This window comes from Hemiscyllium ocellatum, unplaced genomic scaffold, assembly GCF_020745735.1.
Source record: "Hemiscyllium ocellatum isolate sHemOce1 unplaced genomic scaffold, sHemOce1.pat.X.cur. scaffold_89_pat_ctg1, whole genome shotgun sequence".
In the NCBI taxonomy this organism is placed as follows: domain Eukaryota; kingdom Metazoa; phylum Chordata; class Chondrichthyes; order Orectolobiformes; family Hemiscylliidae; genus Hemiscyllium; species Hemiscyllium ocellatum.
In genome coordinates, this window is record NW_026869294.1 from 151,926 (window position 1) to 159,052 (window position 7,127).

General features: G+C 43.3%; 1 long non-coding RNA gene across 1 annotated transcript; it reads left to right on the plus strand.

Moving 5' to 3' along the window:
• The first annotated feature begins 249 nt into the window (after positions 1–249).
• On the plus strand, positions 250–4,817 carry LOC132814751 (uncharacterized). Its single transcript, XR_009644477.1, has 2 exons — positions 250–351; positions 3,643–4,817. It is a non-coding gene; the product is annotated as an uncharacterized LOC132814751 (long non-coding RNA).
• The last annotated feature ends 2,310 nt before the right edge of the window (positions 4,818–7,127 follow it).

Genomic DNA, 7,127 nt, shown 5'->3' on the forward strand with positions numbered 1-7,127 from the left:
CCAAAGAGTAACCTTCCCATGCCCTTACAGTTACCACTGACTAGTGCACCTAAAGTAGAAATCGCTGAACACTGTGGACTATTTGACCAACCCACTTGAATTATACAGCTTTGGGCTGTGGGAGGAAATGGGAGCGCCCATCAGAAGCTCACGCAGACAAGGGGAGAAGATGCAAACTCCACCCAGATAGTCGCCCGAGGCTGGAATTGAACTCATACCCCTGATGCTGTGATGGAACAGTGCGAACTCCTGAGCCACTGTGCTAACCTGGAACCTCCTGACTGCCGAATGCAAAGGGAATTCAGCCCAATTCCAACTGTCCCAGGATAAAATCCCATTGCTAGCAGCTGTGTGAGTACAATATCTTCAGAAGCAGAATAACATTTTGGACAATCTCTCAATTTTTCCTTTTGTCATTAGTTACACAAATATTTGGACAAGGTTCTTTAACGTGAAATTGCAGAATGTGTGTGTGTGTGTGTGTGTTTTAGAACGGGAAATATCGAGTCTTTGTTTGCAATATCCAGTTTGCCATTCAGCATTCCATCATAGTTGGAGTAGCGTTGCTCTGGATCATAAACGTGCTATTTGAGCAGATTATAGAAACTAGCCTGACTTGTTCCTAAAACTGACCCTGACCCAGTCTGAGACCAATATCATCGGCCACATCACCGACCTGGTTACATTTAACATTTGTTGTGAGCAGTGGAGGAGTGGGACTAGAAAAGGAAACAGTGGCCCAAAAAGCCGGGGAACTATAGACCGGTGAGCCTGATGTCGGTGGTGGGTGAGTTGTTGGAGGGGATTCTGGGGGATAGCATTTACATACATTTGGGAAGGTAAGGGCTGATCGGGGTAGACAACGTGGCTTTCTGCATGGGAAATCATGGGACATTAATTTGGTTGAGTTTTGTGAAGAGTTGATACAGAAGATTGATGAAGGCAGTTTGGTAGATATTGTCATTATGGACCTCAGCAAGGTGTTCATAACATTCCGATTGGTAGGCAGATTAGTAAGGTTCGGTCACATGGGATACAGAAGAAGCTCGTCACAATTGGCTTGAAGGAAGAGGGGTATTTTTCAGCCTTGAGGCTTGTGAGCAGAAATTGTACACTTAATGGTAAGGGCCTGGTGAGTGTTCTGAAACAAATGGACATAGGGCTGCAGGTACCTTGTTCCTTGAAAGTGGAGTCGAATGCAGACAGTGCAGTACAGAACACATTTTACACATTTGCCTTAATCAGTCAGAGCATTGAGTATAGGGGTTGTGGTGGCATGTTGCATCTGTTCAGGATGTTGGTGAGGCCACTTTAAGAATACTGCGTACAACTCGGTTTTCTGCAGAAAAGATTTACACAGATGTCCCAGGACTGGAGGTTTGCGCTTTAGGGAGAGGATGATTAGTTTGAGGTGTTTCCACCTGGAGTGTCAGAGCTTGAAGGGTAACATTATAGAGGTTTATATAATCATCAGGGACATAGATATTCTGAACAGATATGTTCTGCTCCCCAGGGTAGGGGACTCCAGAACAGGAGTGCATAGTTTGAAGAGGTGAGGACAAATGACTTAGAAGGGACCTGAAGATAAATGTTTCACACAGAGAGTGGTGTGTGTACCGAAAGTGCTGTCAGAGGAAGTGGTGAAGGCAGTTACAATCGCACATTTAAAAAGTATCTGAAAGAGGAGGGATATTGGCCAAACGCTGGTAAATGGGACTGGATCAGATGTGATATCAGCTCGTTGTGAACAGATTAGACTAACAGGTCTGTTTCTGTTCTGCATGACACTGATTCTATAAGAGGGATGACAAAAAATTCTGAAAGTAATGTCCAAATCAGAATCCTTTTCACTGGAAGTTTATTATGCCTCTATGTTCACATTGATTGACAGTTATGTTAGTGAAATATTTGACAGAGAACTGAGTCATGGATAATGGGACGCAGACAGGAAAGTGGGGCTGAGACCACAACCTGATCAGCCACAATCTTAGTGCCTGGTGGAGAAGGTTCAACGTATCTAATGACTCACTCCTGTCCCTCAATCCCATGTTCCTGTGTTCCATTCAGCCCATTAAACCTGTTCGGCAGGAGCATTTAGAGGCTACTTACTTCTATAACCTGGTGCACAGAAACCGAGGAGATCATTCGGCCCTTTAAGGGTGTCCCACACGGTTTGAGGTGATTTGAGAAGTGTACTTATAAAACCCAAGCTGGGTATGAAAGAGGCCCCTCATCTCTCTGTACAGAGCTTCCTCTCTCTGAAACTTGTGCTCTATTTCTTGGTCATATTGTAGACCCAAATTCACTATGAATACAGCCCCCATACCTCACCCAGCGATGGCTCACAAAATCCTCTTGTCTCCCTGACGGCAACATTCAATAACAGAACATTCATGAAAATATCACCCACTAACTTTCCAATAACAGAATGTGAGAACATCAGACACAGGGGCAGGTCGTTCACTCCCCAAGCCTGCCTTGCCCTTCACTAAGATCATGACTGATCTGCTCTCGGTCTGAAATCCTCTTTCATACCCAATTCTTCATCGCCCTCAACTCTCTGACAGGTCAATATCCATCTACCTCCTCTTCAAATACTTTCAGTCATCTGGCTCCCCGAACACTCTTGAGAAGAGAAACCCTGACATTCAATACCACCTGTTTGAAGAAAACCCTTGCTGCTCCTATACCATGGCTATTGATATGAACAAAAGAGGTTGACACAAGGGGTCAGGTAAAAATGATTGACCCTGATATCAAGGCTTCTGTTGACATCAAGGAGCTGAACAAATCTGAACTTAATGGAATCAGAGAAAACTCTCCAGTGTTTGGAGTCAAACATGGCACAAAGGAAGATGTTCATCATCTCAGTCCTGGGTCACCTCTGTGGGAGATCCTCAGGGTAGCTTCCTCTTCACAAACATCTTCAGCTGCTTCATCAATGTCTCCCCACCCTCACTCTCCCCGCCATAAGATCAGAAGTGGGGATGGTCACCTAGGATTCCACAATGTTCAGAATAATTTGACGCCCCCGTCAGCTCCTGAACTGGACTGCGTCCATGTGCAGCAAGACATGGACTCCATTGAGGCTTGTGCTTTTAAAGAGTCTGTAACATTCATATAAAGGACTGTCTGACACTACACATTGCCACAGTAAACTAAGAGTTCATTCCGCACCTTACACTGGTTTCACAGGAATATGAGGAGGTCATTCAACCCATTGACACTATTAGAGAAGAACAGGGACAGCCCATTCAGTGCCTCCAACATATTACTCAAGAAGGGAAGGATTCTAGTGTGATGGGCCACACCAGAGCCCCTCGACAATATTTGAAGGCGGTAGCCTAGACTCTAATGTTTTCTTATTTTAAAGAAAATGTAAAATGTCTGTTCCAGATGCAATGTTACTGGACAAACAACTCGGTGTGAAGCATAACCCCATTTGCTTAAATACGATAGATGAAATAAAACCAAAGAAAGAAGAATTTAGAATAATGTATTTATATTGGACAAGTTAACAGAACAATAGATCTAGGAACTAATACTAATGAACTGTTCCAATACTGGAAAATCACATGAACACAGCCCTTGGAAAAAAGGAATATTCAGACACTGAATGACACAAATATTTCTCCAATTCAGGATTTAAAAACAGCACCAAGAGAAAATTCATAGAGAGGAGCTGCCAGGAGACATTCACTAAAACTTTCAACTCGGTGGAGACCCCAATAATTTCTGATGTTACTGAGAAACCGAAACCCAGAAATCCTAATCTGTGAAAGCTGACCACACCCATTCCATCTGCATTAAAATAAACCCAAGGCATCACTAGTTGTTTATTCAAGTGGTCCTAACTAGCCAGCTTGGTAACGGTCATTCAATCTCTCTCTTAAAATAAACCAGAACAAAATAACTTCTTAAAGCTACAGCATCATCACACTAGTCAGCACATCGAGCTGTCATTCAGGAACCAGGGGTAACACAATCAGGCCTTTGACCCAATCGGACGAGGAAGAAGCCAGTCAGTCCCTTGAGTGACTTACACAGGAACAGTAGGAGGCCATTCCCACCTCAATGCACTTACACGGGGCAGAATGAGGTAATTGATGCTGATTCCTGATGAACGGCTTATGCTCGAAACGTCGATTCTCCTGCTGTGCTTTTCCAGCAAACCACTGTCTACTCTGATCTTCAGCATCAACAGTCCTCGCTGTCTCCTAATTGATGCTCTAACATGATGACCAAGTGGAGCAGAGGCTGCACACACAGACTGCTCCACGTTGTTCCTCGTAGCTCCGTCTGTCATGATACACACGTGGGACTTTAACGTGGTTTTCTCGCGGTGAGGAGGGAAGCCATATGTCTTGTGTGAAGTTACAAGAAGGCTCCTTCCATCTCCGGGAAGCCAGCCTGGTGTTCTCTATGTAGGGTGGATGCTGATGGGAATGGCTACCTGTTTCAGATGGAAGGTATTGTGGCTGCTGTTGGGGATTGTGAGCAACCTGACGTTCAGTTCGGGTTCACACGCCGACTACACAATAACGTGGGGAGAGTTAATTAAGGCATATAAACTATTAGGAAAGTCACGTTAGACTGATGGATGGACTCTCTAAATTCAAATAATGCTGATCTTGTTCATGTTGATCTTGTCTAGTGCACATCCTGTTCAATGTAACCGTTATGCCTTACTCTGTCCAAGTCTATTTCCACCCTATGATCTGTCTGGCCATGTTTACTATGATCTGCCTCCACTGCTCATAAATAAAGTGTTTCCCTGTACTGAGGTACACGTGACAATAAATCAAACCAATAACTCCTGGGTAAAGTATGGAATTTCTGTTTTGGAAATAAGAGACCCCTGCCACTCCTCATGTTTCAGCATCACCATTTTTTCGTCTATCACACTCTGCAGGTTAAACACTCAGTTTCCTCACTCTATCCTCATGTTACCATCATCCGTGTCTATGGTACGGGAACCATTCCTTACAAAGGACATCAAATCTGTACAGAATGCTCCAAATGCTCTCTCAGCAAGGTTCTACAACAGCTGAAAGATGGCTTCACTTATGTACTCGAATCATCTTACAATGAAGGACAGCATACCATTGACTGCACCCATTACTTACACAGGGTTTGATTCGGAGCAGTCAGCATAGACAGCATAGATCATGCTTCCCAAATTTCTTAGAGTGCTTTGATGAGGTTTGATAAGTTTCCAAATGGCAGGCTGCTCAGGAAGGTTACAACATGTAGAATGCGTGGGAACTGTCCAATTGGATACACAGTTGGCTTGATGGTAGGAAGAAGTGGGTTTAGTGGAAAGATGTTTGTCAGACTGGAGGCTGGGTCCATAGCTGTTTGGTATCTATGATTTGGTTGAGAATGTACAAGGTATGATTAATAAGTTTGCAGATGACATTAAAGTAAGTGGGAGCATGATCAGTGAGGAATATTATCAGAAATTGCAGCAGGACCTTAATCAGTTGGGGAAATGGGCCGAGAAATGGAATTTAATATAGAAGCGTGAGGTCTTGCATTTTGGAAATTCAAATCAAGGTAGGAGTTTCATGGTGAATGGGAGGGCCTTAAGGGGTGCAGGGGGCAGAGAGACCTTGGTGCTCAGGTGCACGGTTCCCTGAGAGTGGAGTCACAGGTAGACAGGGCAGTGAAGGAGGCATTTGGCACATTGGCCTTCATCAGGCAGGATATTGAGTATAGAAGATGGGAATTTATGCTGCAGTTATACAGGACTTTGGTAAGGCCGCACTTGGAGTATTGTGTTCAGGTTTTGTCACTTTGTTTAAGGGAGGATGTTATTAACTTAGAAAGAGTACAGAAGAAATTTACAAGGATGTTGCCAGGACCCAATGATCTGAGTTATAGGGAAAGGTTGGACAAGACAGGACATTTTCTTTAGCGTGTAGGAGACTGGGGGAGTTGTTATAGAGCTGTACAAAATCACGAGGGGTATAGATAGGGTTAATGCTCTCAGTCTTTTTCCAAGGTGTAGAGAATCGAGGACGAGAGAGGATCAGTTTAACGTTAGAAGGAAAGGAACAAAGGGGAACCTGAGGGGCCACTTCTTTCCACAGACGCTGGTACATGGATGAGCTACTCGCAGATGTAGTTGAGGGGGGTAAATTAACAACATTTCAAATGCGTTTGGATAAATATTTGGGTAGGAAAGGACTGGAAGGATATGGGCCAACTGCATGGAAATGGGGTGAGCGTGGATGGACATTTACAAGGTGGAGTCGAACCACTCTGTTAATTAAAATCAAACACGCAGAAAAGCTCACCTCACCTCGTAATCTGTTAAAATATGAGTGACACAGACCTCCTTTTAAACAGAAATTAACAAGTTAGTTTCTTAACCTTAATAGTGAACACTAAACAACAACTATTCACAAATACAAGTCCCTCTTTTCTTAGCTACTTACTATCTGACTCGAACTCTGTAAAAATATGCTGTTCCAACAACCCACATATTAAACATTACAATCTCAAGACCATACAGTCTCTATCTTCCCCGCTGTCTTCACTCTTTCAGCTGCATCTCCCCGGGTCATTTTTTTTGTTGCAAGTAGGTTTGACATGAACATGTGTCTTTGAGAGAGAGTGTTTGAGATGGTCAGTTAGCACTCCTGCTCTACAGCAGTTGCTCTACTGTTGGATGGCAGCAGCTCTCCCTCCAGTGTTCAACATGCTGGGTTTATATGCTCCCCATGATATAATAATTCTCATAATTTGATTGCTGTCCAGGTGTCCAAACAATAATATTCACATTCTGTTGGCATCTGGTATCCTGAGCGTTATTTAAACTCTTTGGTTACATTTGAATGGCTGTCAAAACAGCAACCAAAACTCAGGAATCCATTTCTCAGCTAATGGTGATATGTGGAACAGTGTGACCTTCAGCTGGCATCTCAATCTTTAATTTCTATTCAGCAAAACCCGATCTGTCTTAAAGTGTCCATATATGTTTTTGTCTTCATAACATCTCCCCGTTTCAGAAAATAAAATGAACTAGCAGAATGAAAAGATGGCTACATTTGTTTTCCTCTAATTCTTAATCCCAATTTTATGAAATACCAAAGTGTTAATCTCAGTTATATCATTCATATTAA